Raw genomic sequence first — 15,801 nt, forward strand, 5'->3', positions numbered from 1 at the left:
TCTTCCTCTCCTTTAAATGTCTGCACTACATTGCAATCACAGCAGCAGGCTGTAAATGCTCTGTCTCCCTGATGAAGGCAATGACGGTTATGTCAGACAGGAGGGCAGATAAATAAGGTAAACAAAAGTGCCATGTGGAAATTACTATCCATCAACATTGTCCACAGTCTGGAATGAAAGGAAATAGCATGTAATATTACTGCCAATGAATAATGTTATATCAGGTCAAAGTTTGCGATGCTCCATATTGCATCCTCCATGTTTCCATCTATAGATTCCATACCAGCTCTCTGGTTTGTTTGTCATGTATTCATTGTGATTACTGCTGAGCTATTTCACCATGCTACAAATACTGTACATTTTTTCTTGTCAGTGTGACACTGTCTAGTGGTTCATGTTTCTCATCACAGCCTCTACTTTGGGACTGTGTCCAACAGAAAATGGGACAGGCTGTGAATTATCACAAATGCTCTGGCAAATGACACTTCATTGGAAGGTCTTTGTCACCAATTATGTGTCTATTAAGAAACAGTCAATCAGTCAATGTGCAAATAGCTAACCCTCCAAGGGCTCAGCTATTGACAGGATGTTGTCAATAGTCCATCTGATATGATTTAGCTGTGGAAGAACTATGTGCTCACCGCAGAAGCTTGACAATCCCGCCGACCGTTCGGAGGCTAACTTCTACTCTCACTAGTTTATTGACCAACAATTATTTTAATGAGCCTTTTTAATGGAAATGGATTATTCACATTGCATTTGCCAAGCAGCAGCTTGCTGTGTGTGTGTGAACCTTTTGATTACAAGGTCTTCAGTACATCAAGCGTTGGTCATTTCTTTGCTTAGCAAAATAAAAGTTTCCATTTCACATCAAGAGCGCACATTTTTTTGTATTATGTAACACAAATGAGCCACTTTCCTCTTGTCTTGTGGCCTCCAGCATATTATGCAGCAGCCACATTTGACTAAACCAAAACACAAATTGGATGTCTGGCAGACTAATTTGATTTCCCAAAAACCCTGAAACCGAAACCCTGTTAGTTACCTCAAATGATGGACACTAATATTGTGTTTTCAGCATGTAACTGCAGCTCAGCAGACTATCCCATCCCAATCAAAACAGTCGCTTCCCAAATGTTATTACATTATGTTGCCATTTTCAGATAAATGACTGTAAAACAGCTCTGACTCACCATTGATGTCCATTCACAAACACATTACATTTACTGCTTTACTCTGGTTTCATAGAGTCCCACTGTCTCATTTACGTAACTTATATACTTGAGATAATGTGCTACAATAGCATCATTGTGGATTAAAAAACATCTCAAAACTACACACGGCAATGGCAGTGAAGCAAACGTTTTTTTGATCATTTAAATCCAGAATGCAAAATCCCAGAATCCCTCTCTCTCTACAGGAAAAATTAAGTTAATTTTCAGTGTTTTCTGTTTAGAGGGCATCGTACTGCGCCAAAAGCTGTCAGCAGACGTGCAGAAATGAGAAAGAAAAAAAAAAACAGGCATGCCTGCTTCATATGGGCAGTGTGAGATGTTGGCTGCTGCTTTCAGACACTCCACCCGTCTAAGACTGGCTGGATTGTCAGTAAGCAAATTAGAAAATGAATGACAAATCTGTGACATTGCACTTGCCTAAACCAGTCAGCTGGTTACAGTAGCATTCACTCACATCACATTCTGACACAGCCTGACAGATAATCAAACATAGCAGCTGAATATGGCCACAGGGCACGCACTGATACTATGCCTCAAATACAGTTATTCCTAGCCATAAAATGCATGTGATTTGCCTCAGCTATTGCCATTAGGTAGATAAGTGCATCTTTTCAATTTCCCCCTCCTCCCCAAGCTCACAGGAGACTCTTTATGTTCAGGATGGATCAGACTGGCAGTGAGTGAAGCTGAGGACCTGATAGTCCTCAACTATCCACCATAATTACCATGACAGACTCACTTAAGCTTCTCCTCCATCTAGCAGCATTACTGACATGGATAGATCTCAGGATTCTTGTTGTGCATAATGGTCATACACCGTCAGGAGAAAGCAGAGGTTACACTGTCTACAGTTTAGACCTTGTTCTTGTAATGAAAGGTGTCAGAGGAACATAGGTGGACTGAATTCATCCCACCGGGATGCTGTTTAAAGACTGACGGGGATTAGATTAATTAGTCATAGACTGTATAGGGAGTCAAGCATATTGACATCTCTCTTTTTTTATGTCTTCTTGCACATAAACAGGTTTTAAAAGACATAAACATGAAATAAAAAATTAACCAAATGAGAAATTAACTTCAAAAGAGACTAACTAAACACCCCCCCCTCCCCTCCCCAGGAGAATTTCAAAATATTCTCCTCTCTCACATTTATTTTTATACTCAACAATTTTTCTCAACAAGCAGAAGACTCAGATGATGTGATTCCTTTGATTCCTTTATTTTCTGGCACATTTGAATAATAATTCATCGTTTCCTCGTTTCTGATGCGATTTGCGGGGGGACAAAAATAAAAATAAACACATAATCATTAAAAGCAGAGTAGTCTCCTGCTCATAAATCAGTGGTGGGTGTTCCAGCTGAGGTAGCTCAATAAGCTTTCCCTTAAACATTGGCTCATGGTAATGGGAATATCTGAGGGTCAATCGGGGTTAGGCAGTCTTCCTCAACAGGAAATGAGCTTTTGGTGGGCTGTGTTCCCAAGGTAATGAGCAATGTGTGTGTGTGTGTTTAATCTTAGCTAATATTGTTATAATAACTGGATAAATTATTAAAAACAAGCAAATGGTAACATCCTAAAGACCACCAATGCAACATGACTTTGTTGCAGTATTTTATGACTTTTAGCAGTACAGTGGAACTTCACGACTTTTACAAACTTCTGCTCCTCTAGAAAAGTTCGTCATCACATTCTTGAGTGCATGTTTTACCTCTTTTAATTCTTTGCACAGACTATATTCATTTTACCCCCACAAGTGAGCCATCACATCTTTGTTCTTTTCATCTGCTGTAAGGTCATTATTGCCTCGAATCTGCCGTAAAGCAGCAGTGGTGAAGAGGGTGGGGGGGTGGAGGGGTATGAAAATTGTGTCCTAATATGCAAATTAATTCATGAATGCTCCATATTGTATAACCACATGCATCTGGCATGATTGGGCAGTGTGGGACAAACTGTCCTCAGCCAAGGCATTTTGCTACTCAGCAAAAGCTAACGTTGAGGAATGGAGCCGTGTTCACAATTACCGTGATAAAGGTGAGCGGGGAGAGAATAAATTGTGAAATTAGAACTTCTGTGTGTACGGCAAAAAAAAAAGAGGAAAAAAAAGATGAAAAAAAAGAAGACAGTGAGAGAGAAAATGTTCCCTATATAAATACAATACAGACTTAGTCCTGAAATCATAGAACAAATGCATCAAATAAATACTTTATTCATGTGGAGCTAATTTCACCCTGCCATTTTGATCACGTCATTCCCTCTGGAAAATTGCAATTAAGTTTGGAGAGATAAAACATGCCAACTACTCTGCATTTCAAGGCTTGATTGGCCTATCAGCTAGTCAGTATGCCGCCATGGTTTTCATCACTGTTAATTGATCCTTTCTTTAATTAATCTGGAAAGGAAAGCCCATATCTCTATCCTGTCTGATCGTCCCCTCTGTCTGTCATAACACAATAAAGGCCCTATCCTACTGCTAGTAACTCTGCCTTAGCCTCTCCCTCTGGCTCTTGGCCAAATGGACTATTTATGGTGCACCTATCTAACGACAAGCCCGCTGTATGGAGTTCAATGGCTGGGTTCATTAACAGTGCTTTACCCGGCTACTTCTAATTTGCATGCAGTGACACCTTGCTTTTAATATGGATGTGAAGGTTAGTGGTAGGCCAAGCCACTTTCTCAACTACTATTGGTCTAAATATTGCTCTTCTAGCTCCTTGTCCCCCGACTGTCACCAACACCACCGTGTTTTTCCTCTGATTCAATTATACCCCCCTTTTTTTTTCATGCTTTGTTCCTCTGCTGGCATTCGTCATGTATGTTAGCATACATGATGTTAGCTTACCCCTGTGCCACATGGAATAAAACTTTGATTCACATGACATGTCTTCATTTCTTTCTGAGTAATGTCACAAATAACCAGAACATTATCAAACATGACAAGAATAATGAATATATAACTTAACAGTTAAAATATACAGTATGGTTAAAAAAAAAAAAGAAAGAAAAAAAGAAAAAGAAAAAAGCTTGCCTAAGAAGAAAGAGCCAATGCCTTTAAATCATTATACATCTGCTAAGTGTGTATATTTCTGTCTTCGCAAATACAAAGGTTTCTATACGTCTTTGTTTGAGAAGTATGGGGTGTGGTCTCCAGCCAGGAGGATACCTCAAGACTTTTTGAAAAAATACTTTCTTTATCCATGAAAAAAAAAGTCTCTGCCCTCTCTTTTGTGTATTTTAACAGATGGCCCGTGATTCTGACAGCTCTACCTGCTGTAATGGTTGCCTCTAGGAGGTGTGAAACAAGGTCTTAACACTTGGCTTTTCACTATGAATGTGTGGTTCTTTCTGTGCTCACAGTTAAAGTTACAATTGGACCATAAAGCGTTTTTCCCCAACAGACTGTAAAGAAATGGATGGGAGGCAGCTGAGAAATGAACATGTGAGTATCTGTTTCTGTCTAATTAAATCCACAGAACAGCCTCAAGCCTTCCTCTGCCAAGACTGGATTCAGACAACTTGCAGAGACCACAGCTCGCCTTCTGTGGTAGCACACTGCCACCTATTGTTCAAAGCATTTACCTCTGCCTCTGAAACCTTTGTCTGCCTTCTCCCTTGATTGCTGAAAAGACAAGTTAGCTGGTAACAGATAACTGATGATACTGACATCAGTCATCTGCTGGGATAAAACACTCTTTTAAGATCACATATCTCTTTTGAAGGCTTCTTTATTACTATTTGTACAACACATAGGGTACCTCTAATGGCACAAATCATCTGAGCAGGAGAGTAATGCAACCCTAGCTCTTATGTGTTATCATTGTGAAATGTGTTTTCTTAGTGTGGGACTCTGCAAAGGCCCATTTGTTGTTGTTGCTCTTGAGAACAAAGCAAAAGAAGAAGTGGCAGCTGGAGGAGCAATTTTTGTCCATCAAGGGCTATTGAGAGTTCAATTATTTATCTTGTGAAGTGTTCCAAGGATGTGGTCAGCTCATCAGGGTTATAATGCACGGAGTGAGAGGACATGTGCATGGAGCATAGGGAGGAGGATGTTGTTGTAGTCTGAAAAAAGTCAGCTAAAGCTTGTTTCCAGATACCAGCACTCCCACGCTCTCTGAAGCTGATGAGGAAGTCTTTAGAAACAGACATTGTTCATATCTCTGCTGGTGAGGAGGACAAAACAGCGAGTGTTCGACACTTGACGAACTTAAACTGACAATAACAAAGCGAGAAAGGAGAGAATGGGTCCATTTCGCTTTTAACAATATTTATTTATTACGAGTGTACAAAGTGAAACTCAAGGTCAAGTCTGCTGGCCACTCGCACGCTGCAACAGACAGTTTGTCCTCTGGAAAAATTCAGTGGGAGTCTTAATGACATTTTATGTGTACAGTACATAAAGTATGAGGAATTTGTGTTGCTTAGTTAAGTATTTGTGAGTTCTCTTGATCTTACAAAGGCGTTTTGAATGTTAGAGAAGTTACATCTTCAATTAATAAAACTGAAACGCAGTGTTTTAAATAGAAAAACTAAAGAATGTATATATGTCTTTTTCAGCTCATATGGAGTCAATTAATTTACATTACATCCTATATAGTGGACTCAAGTCATTCCACCAGACATTTCTTATGAAGTTTATTCATAACAGTTTTATCTTTTTTCCCATCTTTGGGGGAAATGATGCTATATGCTGTGCAGATTGTGAACCCCTTTAAGGCAAATTTTGGATTCTGAGTTATATAAAGATGTTGTTATATAAATAACAATGTAAACAGTAATGGGCATGTAATGGCCACAAAATCAATGCTAATCAGCCTAAATCATGCATTAGGACATAAATCAACAGAAACACAGCCTTATAGTGTGACAAGAAGGAGTAACTAACAGAGTAAAGTGAATTTTGTTTGCCACTGGTTTCTAGTTTTGAAAATTTACACACTAAACTGTTTAGTTTGGTAAAACAGTGAATATGTGACTCAGTTTTTGGACCCAGCAAGAGGGGAAAATCCCTGCTAGCAGCCCCTAGAGGCCATAGTCCTTACACAGTACTTGACCAAGTAAATGTTTCCATTCTTTGAAAGACTTGATCCGGCCAGCAGGGCCAAAGCGAACACATTTTTATTCTTTCAACTAGTGTATGCAACACATTTCTTCAAATATTAGTAGAGTGTGCGATGATCAAGGGATAATTTATCATCTACACTTTAAGCCAAGGACCCTTAGGCAATATTTTTTCCAGCAAAGATACATAACAACAGTAAATGGAGAAAGGTTGGCAGGGGAAAACAGAAAATGCATTATGTCCATAAAGAACGTCAGCGTCTTGGATGACATCATTGACCATTTTTGGTCTGTCTTGCTGCGTGGCAAGCACCACAGCAGAGCATAAAAATGTAGCCTATATAATAACATTTATATCTAGTATCATGATTCATTTATTTTATGTAGTGACAAATTTTTGAGGGGGTTGTGACCATTTATAGTGAAAATGCTGCCACTATGCCATATCTCCATCTTTCACAGAGAGAAGTACATACATAACAAATGGTTATTCACAAAGCTTACAATTGCCAATTGGCCAGTCTCAGCGATGCTACAGACCCTCTGGCCCCTCACATCAAGGAAAGACAAAAGCAGCTTCCAAAACCCCCTAGCCCAACCCCCCACATGTCTTTCAGACTCTTCTTTTTCAACATTAATGTCAGAACTTGCATGAAAACTTAAAAAATGTCCAAGTCTGATATTAACCAAAGGCATTTGAAGAAAAACAAAGCAGAGGTTAGATCCATTGAATTTCAAGTGACTGTTACAACGGTGCCCGAGGCAAAGTCCATCACTACTTTACCCCCCCAGCCCAAAAAAAAAGGGGAAAAAAATGGATCACTTTCAGAATTCCTGCTAATGTCCATCCATTTCTCCCAGTCAAATGGACTCTGGAGAAGTGACTGATTTTACACTGAACTCAATAATCCAAAGCCTGTGCAGCTTAAGTCATGGAGCTCCACTGTGCGTATGTTAACACCATTAAATCACCTCAAATGTCTACATGATTCAATCTTTTTCACAGTGGACGACAACTGAATTGAATTTCCCCAAAGTGGCTGTCCATTTCCTGTCTGTGTGTGACGAGTGGCTATGGTTGCTGGGGAATTCAGACCCACTCTCACATTCACTTAACTCCCATATCACATTTAGCACAAAGTGTGTGCCTGCCCATTTTTCAAAACTAAAACAAAAAAAAAAAAATGTTATATGAGAATCAAACCAAATGTATGAGAGTCAAATATTTCAGATTTTAAACTTTAATTCACTGAGATGTTTTCAATTCTTTTATGAAACCTTTCTGGATAGAAATGCATACTCTTTTGTATTTGTGCAAGGATATCTTTGTTATGTCTCAACAGTAGACATATTCAGCGCCTAAATTTTGGCGTTGCAGCCAGATGAAGCTCTGGCCTTGTACAAGCCTGTCAGTGGCACTCTATAGCACAGCAGCTCTTAGTGGCCGTGACTCTATGACCTGCTTTCCCGCTCCGTCATGAATAGCTGCTGGCACCTCTCTCCAGCCTGTCGACTAGATGAGAGGCAAGTTTAAAGAGATACGTTTTTATGTTGTTGCTGTTTTTTGCTCTTCTTTTTTTCCAGTAGCATTACAGTTTTGCCTTGATTATATTATTATACTATATACTTTGTCCATACAGTTCTGCACAGCTTGACAGTGCCCTCCATGTCAGGTATAAGTGTAACAAAAAAGAGTTTTCTTCTTTGTTACTCAATGACTCTTTGTATAGTTCTGCTACTCTCCATGCAAATGCTCAGCAGAAATTAAGAAAGTAGAGAAACTATAGAAATGTTGTTTGTCATTGGATGAGCACAACGAACGGGTTGCAACCTTTGGAATGGGCAAAGGCAGTGAAAATAAAAGGAATATGAAGGCATTGTATTGCTATACAACGTCACAAAGCCTTTGTTGCAATGTTTTTATTTTGTTGTTACAATTCAGCTTCTTGAGTATGAACTCTCTAATCAATTGTAAGATAAAACCTTCCACCACGAGTGCAGCTGTAGACGAGCCGAGACAGATGATGTACACACACTGTGGGGAACAGTGATTTCCTCTGACAGACTGGGCCTGTTTGCTACCTGCTTAATCCCCAGCATTTTAAAACGGTGTTTGGAATAAACGGACTAAAGGGAATAGAGCACCTAAGAGCTGGAGAAATGGAGAGCTCTACCGGCTTGATTGGCAGGCCTTGTCAGTAAGTCTCTTCCAGTAAGAGGCACCTGCCTCAGCCCTAGTGGGATCCCCCCGCTCCAAAGTGAAGCGCACAGGCATTGTCTTAATTATCCCCCTTCCCAACTCAACCCCCACCTCTCACTACATCTCAACAAGAAGAAGAAGAGGGAAAAAAAACACAATTAACGGTAAGCATTTAGGGGAGAGAGATTATTTACTGGGGCCCATCCAGTGGAGACAGACACTCAGTGGTCCTAAGAGACAAGCATGTCCATCAGCTTGGGGAAGCCAAGCAATCCAATTAAAGTAGAGATCTTTCAAGCGGTCAGTGCTAACCAATGGTATTCATCACCCAAGGATAACATTGCTTTAATAATTTGTAATTTAAATCTTTGCTTAAATGGGCAAAACACATATTTTTATTATAAGAGGAGCAAAATATGCAAAGTCAACTGCAGCTTGTACCAAGAGGAGGAGTAAAATGGACCAAAACACATCAGCTACACTGGTGTATGTATCATGAGATAAAGTGGTGTGAAGGAAGTGGTGTTTATGACAGCATGCATGGGGCATAACAGACTGGAGTCAGTAGGTGTGGACTGTGAGTGTTAACAGTTGTTACCCATCTGCACTGAAGGCTGACCGTTCTGCAATGAAAAAGGGGATTCTCATTAAGACAACAAAAGGCATGTGAGGATGTGACAGCAGGAAGATTCCTGTGCTCTCTATAGTACGCAGACCTCACCACCACAGACCCTCCAGGCTGAAGCAAAAAATAAAAAAATAAAAAATGTTGCAATTCAAAGAACAGGACTTTACTTTGAGAGAGGGAAACCAAATGAGAGTCTGGGCCTTGGGTCCCCAGGTCAGCTAGCAGGTGGGAATGAGATGAAGCAGAGCGGGGGGAAAAAAAACAGGATTGCAGAGTGGGGACATCACATCTGGGCTGAATTAGGAAAGTAATACGGCGGGCCCAGAAAAGTGTTTGAGGATCTGGGAGGCAGATCTCCTTTCCTTAGGAACAGCAGGTTAGTGTGTCAGCGGGGAGTCCAGATGAGAATGATTAGAGCTGGCCTTTGAGGAGCAGGTGCCTCTTCTACCTCTGCTGCTTAGCACTGAATGGACTGTCATTAATCTTGCATTGTCATAAGGAATTTAAGCAGACGATATTTTATGAGCTTGTCAAATTCTGCCTTATGTATGTGGTTTGTTTCAAACATAGTATTTTGCAGCATACGGACCATTATGGGGAGGCGCTTCGTTACGGTCATCAAGCGTTGAAGTTGAGGCTAGGATCTTCTAGTTCACTGTGATGGAAGAAAGAAGAAAACTGGGCCTCTTAATCATTGTAAGTGGATTACCTCACCTAACATTACATCATGGTTGAATCTGTGAACACATAATTTGACAATATCACAATTTAAAATCATGTGGCCAGCAGATTTAGCATCGCCTGACCAGTTGCTGCCAACTATTAAAATGGAGATACAGCCACTGACAAAATCCTGTGAGAAGCCAAGAGCAGCAACAGTGTCTCCTTAATAGTCTCATAATTTCCCCTATGGCTCTATCATGCTCACTGTCTCTCTCTGCTCCCCCAGCCCTCCTGCTCTGTATAGCAGGGACAGACACATTTGAGAATTGATTCAGCGCTACATTAAGTAATCTAGTAATCACTTACACCAACTGTTTTTTGGAGAAAGAGAAGCATATTAAACAGGCATTAATGTCACTACGAGGAGGATGGAGCGGTTCTGGGTGCGATGGGGGTGCTATATGATTTGGACGGCCCACATCGAGGGTTTCGCTCTTAGTTACCTCCTCGAGCTGTACAATGAAGTGGAAGATCTCCCTTTTTCACGCCACCATTTCCACCCCATTTCTTTGCATTTCATTGTTATCCCTATCTCCAAAAACAATTCAGTCAGTCATGAGGCTCCTGCCCAGTACAGCGGAGCATGCATCTGCTTGCAGGCGGAGTGGGAAGAGCAGCTGTGGACACAGACCACTGCATGAGAACTACAGTGTAGGTGTTTGTCAACATAAAAAGGCTCTAGACAGACAGAGATACTCTTTCACAATTTCAGATCTGCAGTGGAACACTGCTTTGTTATTCATTCCACCTCACGATTGCAAGCATTTTCAGTACATTCAGCTCCACTTAAGCATTGTGATACTGATACAAGTAGTGATGTAGGGGACTATATTATGGGTGCTGTTATAGTTTGACAAGTTCTCCATAAAATAGTTTGCTCCTTTTTTCAAAAAGGATTTTAAAACACACACACACACACACACACACACACACACACACACACACATATTCCGTATTGTGCATGAAATCTTTTGCGCTTTAATAAGAATTGTATGGTGTGAAGCTGTGAGCTATCTTAAACCTTAAACCTTGGACAAAGACAAGGAGATGGAAAAGAAATCTAAGCCAAAGGCAGCCCAGTTTGAACAGCTTTACAGACTTGCCTCGAGTGCACTGTGCAGATTTTGTTTTTTTTTTTGTTTTTTTTTTATTTTTTAAAAAAAGGTTATTTTCACCTGGCAACAGTATTTGTCGTAAAACAAAGAGGTTGTATTCTTATAGAGAATTTTTTAAAGAAATAAGTGATTTGAGACAGTTTTCAGTAAGAAACAAAGTGATGCCAGAAGAAATAGTGAATCAATATTTAGTTTTTAAAGTTTAAAAAAATTCTATGGAATTTATAAAGATGAATAAAGAAAATATAAAAAGCAAAATATGAATCTACATTTAACTATAATTCAAATATAACATACAACAAAAGATGGAGTCAGCTGTATATAATATTATTCTATAAAATAGTGCATTATTAATAAAAATTTCTTTGGTCATTTTTGTTAGAAGAGAAACAAATTAAACTTTAAAAAAAGTGTTTTTCATGTGATTTAGCTAAAACTTCAGCTTGCATTCTCGTCCTCTCGTGTAGGTTTAGGATGGAGGTGTGGATGGCTGCGGATCAGTAATGATTTACAAATAATAAGTAGAGGAATGAACAAATCAATAAATCAGTAGAGCTCTGGATATTTGTGAGGCAACCTTATTTCTTTATTTATCTGGGGTGTTTTATTTGTTTTCAGCTCTCCAAGGCAGGAGCAGGAATCCCAAATTATCCAGGGGGTTAGGGGGCGCAGTGCCCCTGAGCCCCGAGCCCCATAGCGGAGGTAACGTATTCAATGGCCTGGGGCGAGTGGAGGAGAGGAGCGGCCCTGCTGCATACTGATGGCAGGGAGAGAAGCCAGTAATTGGAGCTGCAGAGGAGAGGGGAGAGGAGGGCAAGCACTGGGAGATGATGGCTTTGTTTTCTCTCTTCCTGTCTGTGCTGCTCAAACTCCTCCCCCCAGACCTCTCTCTACCTCACACTCTCTAAGTAGAGATATGGAGAAATTGAATAGAGATACTTGCTAATTGGTCTCTTGCTGCTTGCTTAAAGGACCATAGACATTCTTTTTCATTTGCCTATTGAAACTAATAAACTATGTCTGTGTGTGTGTGTGTGTGTGTGTAGTATTTCAAGGATTACATGAAGCACTGTGTAGTTCTAATGGAGAAAAGAGGAAGGTGTGAAGGACTGCTATTACAGTAGTTTTAAGGACGGTTGTTATTGTTATAAAGGCTGAAAGGAGAAGCTGCTCACTAAAATGAGCATGTCCTTTAAAAAATCTAAGAGTATTTATAATACCATATCAAAGCTTGACTAGATCATTTACTGCTTTATTTCTCTCTCTTGTCGTGAAACATATGCATTACGTCCATGAAAGCCAATTTAAACCCAGTGCTGGCTGATATGATGTAAATTGGTAAATACTATTTTAATTAGAGCATATCGTAGTTAATTAAGAAAATTACTTTGACAAACCGTTTGAAGCTGGTGTAAGAGCTCAAGCCAACACTGCAATCAGGCTCATTCCTTATGGTGGTGCTCCCTCATGTGGGTAAGGAACGCCGAGAAGGCTGTTACATACATTACAGGGGATCGCAATCAAATCAGCAGAGGAAAAAGCGGTGTGGAAGTGAGTCTTTAAGCCTAAATACCACCCAAAACCTGTGTCTTATCCTCTCCCCTGTCACAGTTAAATGATATGAAATATTCTGGCAGCCCTAAAAGTACTGGAGGAAAGGGGGCGTCGCCAGTGGCATGTTCAAGTCACTGCTGTTGGCCAGTCTCTCCTTAACAGGTTGAAGCCCGCAGGTCACCAGAAGGACATAAGCAAGTGGAGCTTTCATTTCCTGTCAAAGAGGAGCAGAGAGATGCTTTCCAAGGCATCAGTCGCAGGCTAATTGGGCCCCGGTGGGTGACACTGCAGCATCATAAATAAAACAAACACAGTTGTGGTGTTTCTGCCACTGGACTCTTTAAACCTTCATCACAGAGCAAGCGGTTCCGATGAAACACCCAGCCTAATTACTCTGGTACGGGGGCTGTTATCTTTTCTGCCTCACTGTAATTGATCCTTTTTTTTCCTGTATGCATTTATGTTTTTAATCAGAAACGAGAGTATGCATTGCCTGAGAGCTTGAAGACCTTGTAGGAGCCGATAATTAGCCGCTCTGGTTAATGGGCCTAACTGTGCTTGTGTGCTACATGACTCTCTGGTGTCATAATGTGGCAGAGCTTGGAGGAGACAGTGCTCAGGGGTGATACACATGTGATTAGTCTCCTCACTTCACCACAGCCCTCTTCACACCTTAGCTTCGCAGTCAGCGCCACAAACCTCTGGTGTGGAAAAACCGCATATCCTAAGCTGCTCTCACTAATCAAATCTGCTCCCTGTGAACCTCAGACTGATCCATGACCAGTGTCAGGGTTTAATCATTTTTTTTTTATTCTCTTGTAAGGAAAAGAAACACGCAAGTTGTGTCTATCAGTTTTCAAAGTATGCTTCAAGTGCACCAGATAAAAGTAATGTGGCCTCTTTAATATGTGGGCTGCATTTGTGTGTTTGTATAGCGGCATGTATGCTAATTCGGATAAATATACAACTTGCCCTGGGCCGTGAATTATAAATCGGGCTAATAATAATACACTTAGAGCCTCTTGCTTCTTTTAAATTCACATTGGCTCAAAATACATCAGCTCCCCCCGATTGTCATGTTGCGCATTCTTCATTCAGCTGGATTTTACTGGAAATTTGTTATTCAGCCAGTGGCTCCTTCCTTGGGACCATATATTCATATTCATTCAGAACCTATAGAATGTGTCAAATAGAGGTGTCCTAATTGTGTCCTTGATGAAAGGCTATTAATATTGAACACTTTCACATTCACCCATGTGCCAGCACGGAGGAAATGTGTTTTCCCCTTCTTTCACCGAGACAAAAAGCAGATCTGTTCATATCTCTAATGATACCTGATTCCCCAGGGGTTAGTGGCGAGACTAGCTGTGGCTTCAGCAGATTCATCAAACAAAATATGGTGCTCTTTCCTCAGGAGGCTGAGAGTCACATTGCGTTATAGCACTGTTAATTAGAATGAAATATGCAGTTCAGTTATTCTTTGTATTGTTTCCTGACGCATGTGCTCGTGCTAACTATAGAGCACTGATGTAACACCAAATGTTAGAAAGCTTAACACTTTATTTCCTCTCCTTTTTTTTTTCAAAGCCACAGTGCAGTTTTTTTTCTCCCACCACAGTTTATCCATTTTCCAACAAAGTAAACCCATAACTATTCCCCACAGTGGCTCTGAAAACAAAGAATTTGAAGGTTCTTGTAGTTCTCATAAACAGAGCTGTCACGATCCTGGCAGCAGCTAGCACTGATTGGCTGGGTGGCCGGGTGTCTGTTCCCATGTGACATTGTTTTTGAGGCAGGCAGTAGCTGTCCTGTGGCCAGTGTCAGAACCCAACAACCTCTGATCTGGGAACAGCAACTGTCAGGCCTGCACCTGTAACACTGAGACCTTGTGCCCCCCCTAAGCGTGCATGTCTGCATCGCTGGGTTGCGCTCAGACATGCTTTGCATCTCGCCGACTCTCATTGGCCCAAGCAATACTCCCGAGACTGGGCACGATCCCAGCTGTTGTCTTCATTTTAATGCACTCTGAATAATATTAAAGCAGAATCAGTTGAATTTATTAATGCAGCTTGCCCCTCAGAGAGATGCTTTTAAAGGCCAATGATTTAATTTCAGCTCTTAAAGGCCATCTTCTATTCTTGATGCTATAAAGAATTATGGCTTTTGCCATGTCTTAACACCAGTGTGTACTGTGGGCCACAAAATGAATTATTAGTAAACTGGAGCTACTGAAAACAGCTGCTATTAGCGGCCATTTTTCTCTCTGTTGTTATCTCAGTCATATTCCCACCCCTATTCCCAGAGACAACATCAATCCTGGTTACCATGATTTATAACTTCTATCATCAGGAGAGACTAAAGCAATGTGCCGACTGGTTAAGTTACAGTCCAGAAAAAACTACAAAAGCAGGCCTTAATCATCATTTTAAAAGCTCCCTGTGCAACCTCCTCGAGTATATGTGCTCGTTTAGGCAAAGCAATCAGTTAACTGTAGCAAGCTCAGTTTGGTCTGTCATTTGGATTATGTTTCCACTGAGTTGACGCCCAGGAAAATCCTGCTCTTTATTGGTGTCAGGGTTCTGTCTGGAGGCAGACTGTAACCTCTGCACCTTTAATTTAGGCCAGTTGGGACTTGGAGAGCAGCCACTGATCTCCATGACCCGCTTCTCAGGTGGTACAAGCAGACCAAATAACACATGCATTAGAGCTTTAACACATGTAAGTCAACTATGAGTCGTGCTTTTGTTACTTTGTCCTACTGTGCACATTATGTCTCTCAGAGAGGAGGTCAGAGAACCTTAACGGCACTGCACATGTAACAATTACTAAGGAGGTGCTGAGAATAGTGGCTTATTCAAATGAGGAGGGTTTTTTTCTTTCTTTCTTTTTTTTTTTTTTTGCTATGCATCTCCTTGTAAAGCAGCACAGAACTGCGACAGAGAAAGGGTGCACTGTTCTCTCTCTCTCTGCACTTGGTAGTTTGACGCCCGCTCCGGGGCTGAACATCAGAGCAGCGGCTGCTGAAAAAACAGGTTGTATGGGTCCTTGCACACAGCCTGCCTGTGGTGCTGCCTGAAGGACTGCCATGGAAACAAGGAGTGTGACAGGCTCTGGGGGGATCCGCCACAGCTGCAGGCACTTCCTTTTTGACAGCCTGATGAAGACATCACTGCCACACCATGCACAACAACAACAACTACTGGAGGAAAAAAAAAAGTGATCAGACAATGTTAACTGCTGTGTGGCTCAAATGTTCATTAGCGAGCTTGTAAAACATCCAGGGAATTTTC

Source organism: Lates calcarifer, linkage group LG10, assembly GCF_001640805.2.
Source record: "Lates calcarifer isolate ASB-BC8 linkage group LG10, TLL_Latcal_v3, whole genome shotgun sequence".
Classification (NCBI taxonomy): domain Eukaryota; kingdom Metazoa; phylum Chordata; class Actinopteri; family Centropomidae; genus Lates; species Lates calcarifer.